The sequence below is a fragment of the Acyrthosiphon pisum genome, chromosome A1 (genome assembly GCF_005508785.2).
Source record: "Acyrthosiphon pisum isolate AL4f chromosome A1, pea_aphid_22Mar2018_4r6ur, whole genome shotgun sequence".
In the NCBI taxonomy this organism is placed as follows: Eukaryota; Metazoa; Arthropoda; class Insecta; order Hemiptera; family Aphididae; genus Acyrthosiphon; species Acyrthosiphon pisum.
Window position 1 is genome coordinate 29560846 of NC_042494.1, and position 19539 is coordinate 29580384.

At 29.3% G+C, this 19539-nt stretch overlaps 1 protein-coding gene across 1 annotated transcript in view; it reads left to right on the forward strand.

Moving 5' to 3' along the window:
- Window positions 1–9405: 9405 nt before the first annotated feature.
- Window positions 9406–19539, forward strand: part of LOC100568566 — a 69944-nt gene continuing 59810 nt past the window's right edge. The window contains exon 1 of the mRNA XM_003246087.4: window positions 9406–9810. The gene's annotated coding sequence lies outside the window, so the exon portion shown is untranslated. The remainder of the gene's footprint in view (window positions 9811–19539) is intronic.

Sequence of the window (19539 nt, forward strand, 5' to 3'; positions counted from 1 at the left end):
TTCTTCTTCTTCCGTGACTTCGGCCTTCAAGACCATATCGTCCAACAGATTTGTCTCCGTGTTTCCCTATCTAAAGCTAATTCCTTCCAATCCATTCCTGGTCTCACTTTCTCTATGTCTTCTTTGATCCTATCTTCCCAGCATAACCTCGGCCTTCCAAGTGGTCGTTTTCCTTTCGGTGCATTCTCTTGTATTATTCTTATCAATGACCCTATTTTTCTCCAAGAATGTCCTGCTCACTAAAGTCTTCTTTTGGTGATATCTTCTTTAATGCTTGGTCTTTGGTACAAATCCTGAAGTTCCTTGTTTTTACGTATTCTCCATTCAACTGTAGATTCGTCTATACATGGTCCATACATTTTCCTCAGTACCTTTCTTTCAAACACAAATAGAGCATTTTCGTCTATTTTGATCATGGTCCAAGTTTCCGAACCATATGTCGCCACTGGCTTGATAAGTGTCTGGTATAATTGGAACTTCAGATTTTTTGAGATTATTCTAGATCTTAATACCTTTGTCAGGCCAAAATAACATTTATTGGCAGCTTGTATTCTAGCTTTTATTTCCGTACCTATTTCATTCTGCTGTGTAATTAGTGTGCCAAGGTATTTGAACTGCTGCAATCTTTTGAATTTGTAGTTTTCGACTTCTAGGACCTCGTTGCGGCAAGCTATTTGCTCATGTCTTTGCACTACCATATACTCAGTTTTCTCAGCGTTAATCTCTAGGCCTGCACGTTTAGCAGCATTTATGAGTTTTTTTGATTGTTCCTTAAGTTTATCTTTGCTTTCAGCCTTCAAGACTATATCGGCTGCATATGCCAATATTTCAATGTTATTTTCTCCTAATTTTACTCCTTCCTTATCTAGGGCTGCTTCTTTAACTACTTTTTCTAATACTATGTTGAATAAGACCGGTAACATAGCGTCACCCTGCCTTAGTCCAGTTGTCACTTGTATCATTTTTGATAGGGTATGTACTACTTTTACCTTGATGTCAGTGTGACTAATACAGCCCTCGACGAGGTTTATTAACTTACTAGGCATTCCGAACACTTCTAAAGCCTTGATTAAGGACGCTCTATGTATTTAATCATACGCTTTTTTGTAGTAAATGAAAACCATATACACGCTTTTGTCATACTCTCAAGTTTTTTGTAACACCTGACGTAGAATGAAGATTTGATCTATCGTGGAGTGGTTTTGCCTGAAACTGGTCTGGTAGTCTCCTATAATCTCTTGAATCTTCTGCCCAAGGTTTGATTCTGTCCAGTATACAGTAAGATAAAATCTTATACGTTATATTAAGCAGGGCAATCCCTCTATAATTGTTGCATATTTGTTTGTCTCCTTTCTTGTGGATCGCATAGTCTAAGGCTGTTTTCCATTCCTTTAGTATCTCTTCTTTTTGCCATATTAAACTTATTAAACGATGAATATATTTAACAAGATTATCCTCACCTGTTTTAATTAACTCTCCGGTAATCCCATCTTCACCGGGTGACTTGTGGATTAGAGTGTTCTCTACAGTTCAGCAACTGGTTGAAGTATTGAGCTCATTCCTCGACTATGTCGTCTCTATCCGTTAACAAAGTATCATTTTCGTTTCTTAAAAACATTTCTTTCGGCTTAAAATCCTTGCTTAAAGAGCTGATTTTCTTATATAAGTCTCTTGTCTTATGATTTGTATGGTCCTGATCAGTACTTCTTACTATGTCTTTGATACATTTTCGTTTCTCGCTTCTCATAATTTTGCTTGCTTCTTTTAGCCTTGTTTTATATCTTGAGAATTTTTCTTCATTTTGAGTATCCTTTAACCAGACTTCCCTCGCTTGCTTCCTGCGTTGTATGGCATTTTCACAAAATATGGTTAAACCACGGATTCCTCGTGAATCGTCGTTTCCCAACTGTTTTTTCTGTCGCTTAACGGATAACATTTCTGATAGCAGACCATAAGCTTTCGATATCATCATTCCCGTTATCTATATGTTCATCATTTACCTCATTTGATATATTCTTACGGGAATCTTCACAAATTTTAAGGTCACATAATTTTTGTATATCAAAGATTTCTGTTTGTTCTTCTTTTCTCTTTTTTGTTTTCCTCAATTTCACTTTAAGTCTCCCTACCACTAGAAAGTGATCAGATCCACATTCCGCACCGTGGAAGCTCCTTACATCTAGTACACTATTGCCGAATCTCGCATTCATTAATACATGATCAATTTGATTAATATATCTGCCATCTGGGGACCTCCAGGTACCTTTATGTATTTCCTTATGTGGAAATGATGTACTTTTTATTTTTAAGCCCCTTCCTGTAGCTAATTCGATTAGTCTGAATTCATTGTTATTTTATAGCTGATGTAAACTATTCGATCCGGTAGTTGTTTTGAAGCACTCTTCTTTACCAATATTTGCGTTGAAATCCCCTAATAAGATTATAATGCAATGTCTGGGTATTCCCTCTAACGTGGATTTAAACAGTGAATAAAATTCCTCTTCCGCTCCCTAGTAATAAAATCCGCCCCCTAGTAATAATCAATTCACTCCATTAATAATTATGATAATTCTAATATTAGGATCTTAATTTTGTTTTTGTTACATAATATTCATGAAATTTATGGTGGGTAACCTAACATTGGACGTCCGTGGTTTGAACTCTTAATTTTTCATCACTCCGGGAAACAACCACTTGTAATAGAAAGTACCTTCCCTGCCAGATGGCTGCAATGTGTGAATTTTAGTTTTGGCCAGTGTTCGGAACGTTCACTAAAAAAATGAATTCGTTCACGTTCGAATTCATATTTTTTTCAAATGAACGCGTTCACGTTCACGTTCTTTGAAAATATGAATGTATTCATTTCATCATTCATTTAACTAATTAAATAAAATTTTTATGTATCGTTTAAATACGAATACTAAATCGTGGAAATCATAATATAATTGGTGTTATAATATGTCCAGGCGTGCCCACTGGAATTTCATGTATTTTATTTTCATAATAATTTGTAATATATATTATATATCATAATAATATTATCAATCAATATTTATTAAATAATAAATAAATTTGAACGTCTTAAAAATGCATTAAATACTTATAAACGTCGTTCACGTTCACGTTCTATATTTGAGAAAAACGAGTGACGTTCACGTATCATTCACTAAATATGAACGTGAACGACGTTCTTTCCAAACACTGGTTTTGGCAAGATTACCCCCTTCCGATTAATGCCTATGACATGGGAGTGTGTTTCTTATTTCAACTTGACCTCTGAAACGGATACTGCCCTGATATCCACTACTGTCAGATGACTGCGAAACCACTGCAAGTCCATAACCGCTGTGATGTAAAAAAAATAGTCCAGTGGTGATTATATGTAAATAATTTAAATTCGCAAAGACCCCACAGTAACAATAATCAAATCGGCGTGTCTGTCTATATTTTAAAGTATACGTACTAGTGTATTACGTATATTAATATAAGTACCTAATTTGTTTTTCTATTGGTCATACGGTATTACGTATTGTTGACCAATTAGTCGCATATATTATCAACTATTATATTATAATATTGTTACCTATATTATGTTTATCAATAATGTCAACCTATGTACTGTAAAGAATGGTGTAAATATAGGTTCATGATATTATAATAAATAAATAGCTTAAAATTACTCCTATTAATATATTTAAAATGTCAGTGTGCATTTAAAATAATAATATAGGTACATTGTACAACACTTGTACCTTCGTAATAGCCAAACGTTACAACAATCTTTGCAATAAATATTTTTTGATTTACAACAAACTAACTAAAATCGTTTGGTAGATATACCTATTTTTTGTAGAATTATCCAATTCCATAAAAAAAAAACATAAGATATCGGTCTCGGTTCTCAACTTGGATTGTCTTGATTTAATGTTTTCAAATACTTTATCCGACTACATTATTGTCTGATGAAGAACGTACCAGTGGAATTGAAATATTATAATAATAATATACAAATGTTGAAATAATGAAATGTAAATAGGTACCTAGCCCAGACAGCATTTTGTAATGATAATATTATAAGAGTATTATAATAACATTATACTAATATTATTCGTTATTATAATATTATAATAATATTATTAAACAAAAAATTGCTGTCTGGGAGGTAACTTGAAATTTTAATATTCAACACTGCTATATTTTATAGTGCGATATGATGGCGTTATTAAAGACAACATGTATGTGCCAAATCTTAAAATGAGGGATTCTTGCATTCCTTTAAAAAATACAATTGTAAAAAGCCACGCATTACCACGAGTCAAAATTGTTATGTTTTAAAGATAATTCCATATAATTATAGTATTTAAAATGAATGTAAAATTTTAAAATAATGCGGCTTGTAAGTTTTTAAGTTTTTAATTTCAAACAATGTGTACTTATCAAATGTGTATCCTTTATAATACATTTCTTCGTTTTAAACTTTAAAATCGATTTTTCTGAAAACTATTAATATTTTGAGTTGCGTGGCTGTTACGTTCTATATTTGCCAAATGTGTGTATGTGTATGTGTTATATTGTGTCTTGTGTCTGTATATATATGAAAGATTAGTTATATATAGATCGTATACAACTACTACACAAGTATACAACATAAAAAATGTCAAGAGTCCACGTATATAATATACACTCGAGTATACACACACACATTTATATATATATACTATGTATATTGTATGCCCTGCAACCGCAGTGCGTGTGTGGAAAATGCCTTGTTTTTGTTGAAGCGGTTAAGGCGGTTTAAGTAGAAATAATAAAATCAATAAACCGAGGCCTTCGGGATGCGAAGTAAAGGTCCGGGCGAAATATGTGTTTACCTCCTGCTAAGTATATATACGCGTAATTATAAACAAGCGCACTCACACACGCACACACACACCCACATACGCTAAATTATATTTACACTCGTATGTCTCGTAAACGCTGAGAACAAATCGCGCGCCGTTGACGTCTCGACGGGGCGTGTATATTATGTAGATACTTGCAATGCGTGCAACAACGCGTAATAATACTTTCGTACAGCCGCGGTACAAGTGCACAACCGTACTTATATACCTATATAATATTGCCGTGGTTGTGGTAGATACGCGTCTGAACCATACATATATATATATATATGTATAGGTATAGTATAATAATAATAATATGATGGTGATGATGATAATCATGATATATTGATATAAACCTACGGTATCTTGCGTGCATATTATTATATTATTATACATATGTATCTTTGTATCTATCTGCTTTTGTCATTCAGTCGTGTACACTGCACTACGTTACGACGCATGTATATTATTATATACCTATTGATAAATGATAAACGATGTCTCGCCACGGGCAATAATAATAATATTCATTCCGGCAGTCGTATAATATTATATGCATGTAGGTATAAGTATTAAGTGTACCATTTTACGTGTATCATTTAGATATGATCAGCTGTCTGTCCGCTTACAATATAGTGCCAATACATACAGGGCGATTGAGTGATTCCCGAGTATGCTCGCGCCTTTTTTCTTCAATAATGCAGTACCTACCTAATTCAAAATCTGATTTTTGAAATTCATAAAAACACCGAAAACCATATTTTCAAAGTCTTGAGATATTATGTAGTACTATTAAAGAATGTCTTATGGAGATAGAAACTTCTGTTTTTTAAATGAGTAGGTAGGTAACCTTAGGTAGGTACTCCCATTTTCTATTGTAAATTATTCAGCGGATAATTTTTCCGAAAATGTATCAAAATGTGATCGAGTAGTTTTCGAGTTATTTAACTTTATGTATACTATAGATGATTATGGGTTTGGAAGACATGGCGCTAAGATGATTTTAAAATCTTGGTAATAAGTACCTAATCTATCAATATTTATAATTTTAAAAGTGGTCAGAGTACAATAAAATACTAAATCCAATATTTTATATTTTTGTAAAACCATTTTAAGGACTATTATATTATCCTTAAACTTTAATACTTTATAGTTAACCTTATTATACCTAATTTATACATATAAACCTCTGAGCAGAGTGCACATGATGTATAATGTACAGAGTGATTCACTGATTCACCAATATTATTTTAAATTCTTAGCGGAGCGAAGAATGTATTGATTTTATAATGATTTGTGTTTATATATGTTTTTTTTGTGTGTGCCCGTGTACACGATAAGTAGGTAGTCGAAATAATACTTCAATTTTAAACTTCACTATCTTTTCCTATGGTAAAATGATTCTAGTTGATGCATTCAGGTGGTAAAAATATAATATTCTCAGTAGTTTTCAAAAGTGCCGCGAAAAACACTTTACGCAAAATTGGTTTTCGACAAAATTGATTTTGGTTAGAAATGAATAACCTAGATACTTGAAATTTACACTATATGTAAATATATTTATTTTATAATATTGTGTATTCTATACTTGATAAAATTTTCAAAATATTTTAACTCGTTTTGAGCTGTTTACGGATATTTGATTTTTTTAGTTTTTTTTCAATGAATGGCAATAAATTAAATAAAATTGTACATTTAGTATTAAAAATATTGTTTTCATGCTCTTAAGATTTTTAAGTTCAAATTTTTATCAAATTGAAAATTTACAAATTATTTTGCAGTTAAAACTTTAAAAGCTTATAAAATGTTCAATTTTTATAGATAAAGATTGAACATTTAAAACAAGGTTCCACGTAAGTAGTTCATAATGTAACCAAAAAATCTAAAATATATATATATATATGCACAGTTTTTTTATAGTTATTTTAAGTTAAAATTTGGATGAAATTAAATATTTATAACAAAAAATATTATTTGTGGGTACTTTAAACTTCTAAAGCAAAATATAATATTAACTCAACTTACCGACTATTGTATTAATAATAAAAATATAAATATAATATAAAATATCCTAAGCTGACACAGTGGCGGATCCAGAGGGAGGGCAAAGTGGGCATCCCCCAATCGCCGTAGTTTCCCTATGTTTCACACCATGTTTAGCCAATTTTGTAGCTAATTTTCGTACTGTTTGTTTTGCCCCCTCCCCCCCCCAATTAAGCTCTTGATCCGCCACTTGACTGACAAACCACTCGGCTCAGAATCGTTTTTCGTAAACAATGATATTATATTATTGCGTTCAAATTTAACATAATCCATTACAGTGACCCACTTGTAACCTACTGTAGTAATGACGTACTGTACAGCAGAGCGTCACTCATATTCCCGCTTTTTGCCATTAATAATGAAAATATTCAAAATCGGATTTTTGTAACTTTTAAATAAAGACCATATTTTACCTTTCTTGAATATTATGTTACTTCATTGCTACTACTATTAAAAAGTACTGTGGGTATACAAACTTCTATTTTTCAAATGAGAATCATACCTATTCTATTGTACATTATTTAGTGGATAATTTTATCGAAAATGTTGATGTACATGTACGATGTACCTAATTCCAAAATCAAACTAGTAGTTATCCAAATCTCAGTTATTTAATGTTTATAAAGATAATAATCCTAAAAAATGGTTTTAAAAAAATATAAAATAGATGTAATAATATGTTGGATCTAGACATCTAGTATTTATTAAACATCAACCATTTTTACATAATTATTACTTGATTATTTACTAAAATGTTTAAATCACTACAGCGTCCATATCTACTAAATCCATTATTATGGAACTATTATCCTTAGTACACAAAGTTTAACAACTTAAATATTTCAAAATGTTACAAATTTTTCCACCTAGACCGGCTAGACCCTAGGGCACTTGCCCCATTTGCCACCCTCTTGGCACGGCTCTGACAACTTCTACGTGATACCTGAATACCTGATATCTAAGTATCTAATTTACAGTAAAAAAAAGTTCAATATGCGGAATGATGAGCTCTTCAGCTCCCAAGCACTCCCCCAACCATTGATCCACCACTTCGCTTATTGAGTAGTATAAAAAATATCAAGAATTTTAAAATATGGTATTTATAAGTATATTTAAAAATTCCAAAAATCAGATTTGGAATAACTGCATTATTGGAGAAAAAAGGGGGTTAGCATGTTGGTGAATCACCTTGTACCTATGTGATTGAACTTAATAACACACGTCTAATAGTATAATATATGTATATTTTATTAAGTTTAGGTATCTGTTTACAGGTCCTGTAAAGATACTTTTAAAAAGTACTTGAGTAAATACTCAAATACATTTTTTTTTAAGTATTTAAGATACTACTCAAATACTTTAATTATAAAGTATTTCAAATACTACTCAAATACTTTTGGTTTTTAAAGTGGGTTTCTAATTATCGTAATATAAACACATAGGTAGTAGGTAATCTAATAGTTATCTAATAGTTTTAATGGGAATATTGTTATTCAATATTCAATAACTTATTTTAGAAATCTGGTTTTCAGAAACCTTTGGGCTCGGCTAACACATAAATACAGAATATTAAATAAAACTATTATTCTATTATTGTAGTTGACAATAATATTTTTCCAACCAATTATTTCGAATGAAAATAAAATGTTCGAAATAAAAAACCAAAGTATTCAATACCAAAAAGTATTTAAAATACCATTCAAAATACTTCATGCTGAAAGCATTTAAAAAGTTATTCAATACTTAAAAAAGTATTTGAATACTTTTACTCAAATACTTTTACTTAAATACTTTACAGGACTGTCTGTTTATCATCGTATTACATAATATTAGGTATATAGGTATAATTTGTTATAATAATATGTTATTTTATGTGTACTCGCATATTTAATCGAAACACTCTCTCACGCTCATCGCTCACAATGTGTAACATATACGCATCTTGTTTATATTCAGTGGCATATTTTTGGGGGATGGTTGATGGGAGTATTTCCCGGGGAGGCTCCTTTAAGAATTGGACTAGATTTTTTTTTCCAATGTATTTTACTGATTTATTGTATGTATTATTATTTATTATATAACAATAAATAATGTTGCCAAACTTTAAGCTTTAGATAAAATAAAAAATTAATACTATACATTTATACTGTTTTAAAATAAAATCAAGAAGTCGTGGAAGGACGGAGGGGGAGAAGCCTTACGCATTAAACATTTTTTAATCGTCCCTCTCCCATCCTTCTCCATTTTGGTCTCGAGCTTCGGATAGGTTTTGCGATCGTCGAGCCGTAGTATATGTGTACACAACATCGTCGTCGTTGTTATTGTCCGCATATATACGTCACGGACGTGGCTGCAAAGCGCATGGACCACTCTATATATAATATATATATAATACGGCCGTGCCGGGTTGCTGCGTTCCCATAGCGACGGGACGATCGGCGGCGGCGGCGACGAGTACAACGACGACGATGATGACGACGACGTGATCATTATATATTATTAGTCAACATGCCAACAGGCAAGTGATCGGACACACTCATATTCGCACCGTGATACAGACGACTCGCTCATATTTTAATACGCTCGCTCTATTATTATTTTTACAACACTCCTGCAGCGCGTCACAATCATCAATAGCGGTATTCGTTTCGGGACTCGTCGTTCGGTTTTCTGAAAATTTGTTGTACAATAATTTCGGTGTTATCTCCGTGGGTCCAGCCATTCGAATACGGAACGCGGTCGCCCGGCCGATCTGTCACAGCCGCGTCAGACGCCTCCGGTGCGTAATATCGTATTGTTTCATTTATTTAGGTCTCCGGTCTCGAAAACGATGTCCTCCTCGGCATTGTCCTCAGATTAGTAACTGGCCGTCCAAAATTTACAGGTGAGTTTCTATGTACGATACGTAATAATAAGTAATAACGCTAAACATTTATCCCACTTATATAATATAGTTAAGTTATTAGTTATACAGTTATGTAATGTTATATGTAATGTAACTGTTATCCGTTTAAATGTCTATACAATATATAACATGTCCAATGTCTCACGTATTGTTGTAAAAATCATAATATTATCGTTTAGTGTCATTTCAATAGGTTATAAAATCATATTTTGGTCCATTTACGTATGTTATATTGCGTAGGTGTACGCGCAACAAACTATCGATAAATAATAATTATATATGTAAAGAAATATTTATAGATTCATTTATGCAATTACCAGATTACAGCTTGACCGTTAGTTATTATATCACTTGAATAGTTTAATAATATAATTTTACGTGATTTCATTACCATAACTGTTGATGATATACGATAACGTTTTTCCCAATATCGTATTTATTCTCTTCTGTATTTTAAAGAACTGCGACTTTTGAATTTTTTATAACCCATTCTAAATTAAATTTAATAAGGCAAATTGAATTGATAATAATATATAATGATATGGACGACTGATAATATTATTATAGCTTTATTTAAACAGTATGTGTGTAATATTTTCGAAAAGAGTAATAATTTATAGCCCGAAGGGTATACATTTATTATGAGTTATGACTTATGACGCATTCAATTCACATATGTAGTGAAATTGCATACACAATGCGCCGTCTTAAGATTTCCCGTTAATGGTATGTATTCATCAGATATGCGTAATTTACTATATATTTTAGATTCTGAGCGGAGAGATAAATGTATTGATTTTACAATGATGTGTATTTTATTTATTTACTTTTTAATTTTTTTTTGTGTCTGTGTACTTACACGATAAGTAGTTGAAATAATGGTTCGATTTACAACTTTTGATAATTTATTTGCTAGTATCATGGGTATCAACAAAACAACTTAAAAACACTATAATATTAAATAATAACTGTTAAATAATAATTTTACAGTTAACAATCATAAAAATACTTGACATTTTTTAGTTAATTTGCTAATAATGGAATTAATACTGTTTCAAATATATACTGGAGCATTCTTATATACTTTGTATTTCCTTGTACCCAATGCAATTATCTAAACAATAATGTAAATCGTGTTCGTATTTTTTAATCATCAAAATATTAATTTCATTTAAAACAGAGTAAATATTTATCCACACATACATAATATATAATCACATACCTAATACATTTATTTTGATTTTTGAAAAATCACGCTCATTGAAATTAAGCCTAGTGTTAAATTTTAAATAAATTATATTTGTTATTCGTTTATTACTTATAATCAGTTATAGATCTAACTTAATACTACAAAAATATTTATTATTTTTTGTTTACAAGCTGTTTGGTGTTTGAACATTGAACAACATTTTTAAATTAGCTTTAAATAAATTATTTGTGAATATAGTATAATAATATATTATTATATAATAGGTATATTGAGTACCTATGTTTGTTCTTACTACTTATTTAAATATACTTTTTACATCCAGTGAAATAAACAAATATCTTTCGACAACATTCATATACCCATAACAGTAATATAGGTATAATATAAATATGACCAAGACACGCTTACTATAAATTTTACGAGTTCATGACTTAAAACATTAACTAACTTAATTAAATTTCCCCAAAGTATATAATCCAAATTTAATTACGATTTTTCAAAGTTAATAATTAAACACCTAGCATCCGGCGATATTACATTTCCTGTAAATTACTAATATAGTTGTTTCAGAAAGTAAAAATTGATTAACTCAATAATAAATTAAAATATATACCTATTTGATAAAATTGGGAGGTAGTTATACATTATACTTACTCATTTATAACTTGTTTAATCATATTATAACCAATAACTATTTACATTAGAGAATATAAATAATTAAAAAATTATACATCGTTTAAAAATGTGGTGTTACACTTAAACTTTTTAATTATCTACCAAAAATAACATTTTTACATGCTATACCCATTAAAATAGTACACCTTAACGCTATCTTATCGTATGTGATCTACCACAGATTGCGCTCTACCACTCGATTACAATGATACTATGATAGTATTTAATGCACATACCTACTCAAAGGAAAAAAAGTTTGTTGAGTACTTTGAGTCTTTGAGGCTAAAAGTTACACAAAAATTTGTGATATAACTGCTGATATGCTTCCAAAATATAATATAATAATAGGATTTTATATACTGATTATTAAATGTAATAAAGCAGCAATTACATAATTATACTATGGAAATTAATCAATATAAAGGGATACATTCAACTTTTTTTTAAAAGACATGGTACAAATATTTTGATATTGTTATTCTAATTATTAATTATATTTTAAAAGAACACAATTTAAGAGCATACATTTGTAAGTGATAAATAACGATCGTTAACGATGTCAGTGCCATTGATGTTTGATTATATAATAATAACAATATATTTATAATAATTTCGAATGTTATTTAATTCGTCATTAAAACCACTTCTACATCATTCAGTTCGAAAATAATATTATTAAATAATAAATATTGCTGTAGAGTGGCAAAAACAGAGCGCATACTGCAGTCGCAATGGTTCCAATAGAACACATACGACGATATAGCCCTCCGTATTGTCCCTTCGATGGCATTGTAATACCTATAGAGCATATTATAGTCTAAAATGTAAAAGTGCACTAGTTCCATACACATACTACAAAATATGTCCCACTATACGTTTCTACTACAGAACAGGCCAAATAACTTAATAATTTGTATACTATAACATATATAGTTTATAAAAATTATTGATTTGAAATGTTAGAATAGATACCTAATGACCATTATTAATATTTAATAAAAATTGATTGTATATTTATATGCGTACAAGAACAAATTAACAGTGTAAACATAAATGTCAAGTCAGGAATGTTTTTGAAAAAAATGTATAAATATATCGCTTACACAGTTACACTTGACATACATAATTTATATAGATTTTAATAAATAATGAAAAATATGTGAGCATGGATAGTATTCCAAGCTTTTTTTTCAATTTTAGAATTATAAAGAAATATTCTGATGCTGGGTTGAATAAAAAATGAATTCATTTACTGGTTGATTAAAATTAAATGGACCAATCATGAACCACTAAATCTTGTTTAAGATACCATTAGCTCACTATAATATTGATTCACTAAATGTTTAGTGACTGCTTATGTAACCTTGTATTTAATTTAATTGTTTTCAATAGAATAGCGTATTACTTTTTAAGTTAACTAGGCATATTGAAGAAATTTCGGAGGGAACCTTCCGATAGTCTTGTTATGGGCAATGGGCATATAGCATAATATACAATTTCTACTTGAAGTGTAGAATTGTACACATTATTTCTTGTATTGATGATACCTAATGTATTATATCATATCAATGTATTTGTATTTAATTTTTATATTAATTATACTAATTGTATTACAAAAACAACAAAAAAGCAGGTAAGTGGATGTCGCTCTGCTGTACAGTAGATTACAAGAGGGTCATTGTTTCAAAACGATTCTGAGCGGAGACGGTTTGTCAGTCTAGATATTTTATATTTTATTATTATTTATTTTATCATGTAAAATGAATTAATATTAAAATATTATAATTTTTTATTCGTTTCTATGGTGATAAACGAAGCGTTAGAAATTAAAATCCCATTTTTAGCGTTTTTTCGTAATTTTCCCGAGGTTTTTCCCGTGGCATTAAATAACTATTGAGAAAATTGAAAAATGACCTCTCTAAAGTACCATCTTGATCCAATTTTCTAAAATATAAGGTACTATATGTTGAAATCGAAGCACTCCTTCGGGATGAAATTTTGTATACAGGATATAAAAAAAAAATAAAATGAAATAAACACTATTGTAAAAACAATAGCTTCCTCCCTCCGCTCAGAATCTAAAAAAAACAAATATTGCTAACTTAATAGTTAATAGTCAAAAGTCTAGTGCTGAGCGCCTGAGCATCAACTCCGGATCAATCTATATCCGGATTACTTACCGATCCGGATTGAAACAAACGTTACAATCTGTTTTATCCGGATTTAAAATACTAATTCAGATTATGATATAAATTCAGATTATAAAATGTTTTGAAAACAAATATTATTTTATTTATAATTTGTTTTTCTTATCTAAATATATAATTATAATTCCATTGTCGATAGATCCGAGATTGTATATTCGTATTATATGGATAATAATTAATAATGAAAAATAGCTGATTATCTCTAAAACAATGCAGCTGGATTGGGTCCAAAATCCGAATCAACGGATTGATCCAAAATTTAGATTTAATTATTATAATCCATAATCCGGATTGGTCAAAATAGTGTTCAGCACTCTAAACCCCTGAAGTTAAAAAATGTTGTTTATAGTTGGCACCTATTATAAATTATTATTGAAAGTACCTAGTTGGTAAATAACAAGATAATCTTTTAATTGACATTTAATTTGTGGCTTTATACATATTGCAAAGTTCATAATTTATGCCCAAGTCTTGAATTATATTTATTAAACTTTATACTGTTACTGTTTTATAGGTAATCAAAGTGCAGAACTTATTATAAATTTCATATTACATATTATATTGTATTACTATTGAATAAGTAGGTTTAACTGGCCACTATAACCATTGTTCTAGTTCTATTTCACAACGATTATTATTTCTGAATTCTGGGTGCAAATTATGCTTTGTAAAAATTAAATTTGCGTTTTTTGATACTGTACGCTATACCTATAATGGTTTCCTTCATTTTTGAGCAAGCGAGACATTTACTTACATACCTATATTACATAATATTATATACATAATGTTTCAAACTGTATTGGATCCCTTTGAATTTCCTTTGCCCTTGACCAACAAACCGTACGTAATTGTACCGCAAACGACGCGATGACAACGAGCAATTTAAATGCTTTGTAAATGACTGGTTCTCGGCCGACAACTTTGTAGCTGTCATTACAGTATATTTCACTGTCAAACTGCAGGTTGCACGTTCTTGAAACAATTTTCTTCGTATCAAAGTCTTCTCGAAGGAATAGGCACTTAAATGTTAATAAATGCGCGGGTATATACTAATTTACCTCAATGATTTCGTTGACCTTCATCCAACAAAAAGTTTCCGTCAAAAGCTGTTACAATATATCATCATTCATCACCGCCGCTTTTATGCTGATATTTTGATGTAGGTACCTACTGTATAACGGAAAACTTCAGGCTTGAACATACGTTTTTATTTTTTATTTTGATTAATTTTAAATGGTCATGTAAATATATAATATATGGTTTGTAAATTTATATTATGCTAAAATAGCGGATATTAATACTATACTAATGTTTTTTTTAGAAAAATTGCCGAATTCATTTAATCATATGGGTACTATATTATAACATTAAAATCATTAAAATTATTTGTTAAAACTTATGAATGAGATTATTTGAAATATCATATAATATATTATTATAATAGGTAGTATTATTTCCCTCGAGAATACGGCAGTCTATATCGATCCAAAGTAATATATGCATCAGATAAACAATGGTTTTCGACTAACCTATAAAGGGTTACATGTTGAGTTTCCTATTAATAGGAATTTCCTGTTATCCTTAAGTGCTTTACAACAGTTTGCTATTTACCTAATTAATCAAAGAAAGTTATTTATTTAAACATTGGAAGCACTCTTTCAGTAAAATGGTTAGTGTACACTGTACACTGTACAAGTAATTTCAATATTGTGTTTTTTAAATATATATTTCATTCTTAAGAAGGAACTAGATAAAATTAATTTATATAAATCAAATATTATTAATACAATATAAATTATAAATGTACAGAAAAAACTATGTAAATAAGCAATATAATTTTATAATTTATTTATAATTTTACTATAGAAATAATACATAATATGACACTCGAAACAAAGTAAACTTTATTTTAAATTATTCAAATGTACTAATAGCCAATAGGTATAGCATATTTTATACATTTAATTCAATGATCTACCCAATATAGAACAATATTAAATTATATTATTGTAATAAGTTTTGAAAATTGAAATGCATAACTACCTACCACTACATCCATAATAATTTATATTTCTACCATCCAGTGTTTTTTTGGAATTAGAATATAATTCATAAAATATTTATTGAAATGTATAATCCATTAGTATTTAAAGCACGTAGGTTTTTAATTTTTATAGCCTTTGCTAGCTGTTTGGATGGATACATAGCTCCTGAAAAAAGAGATGGCTTCAAATAAAATCAAAAATGTTTGACTACATGAAAATAAATTAAATTCAATATTTCAATACCTACCTACTTACAGATTTTTTTTTAATGCTATGCGTCGTACACCGTACGTACCTACATAATAAGTTTAAGTTTATAAAAAATTAACTTCATTACAGAACTGTTAAAAAAAATTAAATTTTGATATTACATAATATTTTGATTTCTTTAAAACGATTTTTATTAATTTCAAGCATGACCTAATTTCTTTAAAAATTTATAAAAATTAAAAACTCAAATATATTTTAATTACTTTGTTACATTTAGATTCTTAAAATGCGTTACTTACTGTTATGGCACAAAATATATAAACCGCACAAACTTATCTTGGATCGTGGTCAAAACGGAAAATGCAGGATTTTCCCCGTGGTGAACCCAGAGTAGCAAAGCCGGATTATATAGGTTCGATGCCGGTATATATGGTGTCCTGGAATAAATTTATTGCCAATCCAGGAGAAACGCAATTTCGATAAAGCGTCTTATGAACTGACATAATTTAAGTCGTCGTGGATACATTAGTCTTTACCCGAATAATCGCATTATAAAAAACAAAAATACATAAACTGCACGTTATAGTTTAAGATTTTCCCATTGTTAAAAATTATTATTTTTCGTGTATTTTACCATAGAAGGTACCTATATATTATGTATTTATGTAGTACTTATGAATAATTCGGGGAGATAATATTATGTTGTATGTTAAATGACATTTTAAAAGTTGGTTTGAACAAAATTTATTTATTTTTTATTCGATTAAATAAATAACTAAATAATAATTAGTATGTGTAATGTTAAATGTTAAATGTTAAATGTTAAACTATATTGTAAAGAATTTTAAATTACTATTAGTTAATTTAATTTCTTTTATAATTTAGTGCGTGATATAAATAATATTATATAATATCATCTGTTGGTAATTGATATAATATCGATTAGAGAATTTAAAAAAAATATTTCATTATTCGATAATAGATTTACATTATGATTCCATAATCCATAAAAAGGGGTACCTATGATGGTTTGTTAAAACTTTCAAATAATTTATTATAATTAGATTTTAACCTATTTACCCATCGTTGTTAAAAAAATCTAACAATTTATAGAGAGGGAAAGAAATAAAGAGAGGGACTAGAGAGAAATAATCTAATTTTGATGAATATAAATCACAGCAAAAAGTCAGACGCGTGGTGCTAAACATATTTCGTGACTGTGGCAATTCTTTTGAGTCTTCTAAACGCTCTTTCTTTCCGTGAAACTGACTCGAAGTTCTGTTTTATAAACGCATTGTAAACGCAATAATTATGGGTAGGATGGTATTATAGTTGGGTACTGTAGGCCACCTGGACTAAGAACTACGCCGAAGACACTTCAAAGCTAACATCAACATAATTATATGGTTATACATACAATAATAATTAATATACATGTTAATAACAAAATTATTAAACTAATTTTCTGTCAAACACGCTGTGGAATACATTTTATAGATTACGTAGTTATAAACAATTAAGAAATCCAAGTGCGTATGATACATTTTAGTTTTACAGTAAAAAATGTCCCCGCTGATCCTCTTAAATACGATCCTGTGAATGTCAATAATGTATCGTCATTGTTGATGCAAAATAATTAGCAGTGATGCTATCGACTAATTAGCAAATCCTGACTCATTACAAAAATATAGTATCTAACCAAACACCACCCACAAAACAAACATTTTTTAATTAAATGTTTCTTATAATTCTAATATTTTCTTATTATAATTAAAAATAGGTAATAATAATAATATTATTTTAAAAATAGTTTTATTCGGTATTTTGAAATGTTAAAAAGCACCAACTATTATATTTTAACTCTATAGATATTAACCTACGCCTGTACGCCTAAATGATTGTTATATTTATTATTAATCAAACTCAGCAGCCAGCAGATATTATAGTGGAACGGTTGTGTTTGTAACCTTGCAGGTCACGGAAACGGCCCGACAGGCGACAATCAACAGTCATGTGCAACACAATATAAATGTGCCATTATGTGCGTTATTAATATTTTATCACGCATAGTGCACACACTCACCGCAGCCACACGAGAACGCACCCACACATACCTATCGCGTCATGCTATACATTCCATAAATGGCATAAATAATATGATACATCCGGCAGGGGCCGTCATTTCAATTTTTTTTTTTGGTACGCAAAAATATTGAGCGATTTAATGTTTTTTGTCGAAATATTTTATATCATTAATGGCTTATTGACACAATTAATAGGAGGTTAGACCACATAATAATTTAATTAAAGCTACCGTCGATGAGGAGAGGGGAAAGTTTTAATAGTACCTAATTCAAGAAGCCAGCCTTACATTCAGAGCTAATTTATTTATTTGTTTTTAAGTAACTATTGTAACATTGCTTTAGTCTTAAACTCATAGAACATTTACCTAAATGTTACTACCTGCATAGGTACCTACATACCTTACTAGGAACTACTAAGGTACAAAATCATGAGTTTTCAGTTATATATATTGTGTATAATTAATAAGAGGAATAAATTATAGTTGTTATTTTCAACTGTACCTAATGATTAATCTAGTCTAATGTAATATAATTGATTGATTACCTTTTTTTTTTGAAAAATAAAAGATAAATAATAAAAAGATTATTTTTACAATTTTTACAAACAGTTGGCTAAGCAGTAAGCATTGTAAAAATTAAGATATCTAATTACCTAAATATCAGATTTATTATTTTTATTTGGTGCGTTTATAAATATGGTAAATATTAAAATATCATCTAATTTAAACATATTTTTTGATTTATTAAATTTAAAAAATAACCAAGTAATAAAAATGTATGCAGTTATTTAAAATCGAATAAGAAGACTGATATAAAGACCTTATTTCCAAATTCTTGTAATATTTTGTATTAGTTGAAAATTGAAGAGTATCCTGAGGGGATATAAATGAGAATCCTATTTTCAACCGTAAATAATTATTTAGCAGATAGGTAATAATTTTCTGAAAATGTTGAAGTAATGACGTACCTATATATAACAATCAAAATTTGAACAAGTAGTTTTTGAGTTCTTTTTCTGTGTACTAGGATAATTATAGTCCAAATAAAAATGGGTTTATTTCAGGCTTTTGTGGTGAATAAAACTTTTGTAAAAGATAGCAAGACACTATCTACCTATTTACTTTTTCTTCCAGTAGGTACTCGTTATCGTGGTCAGTCGAGAATTATTATTATTAATATTATTATTATCCATAGTCGATGCTTAAGAATAAGTATTGCTTAAGCTATACTTATGACTCAGATGAGATTCATAAACGAAACTTTTGCTTAAGAAAAAA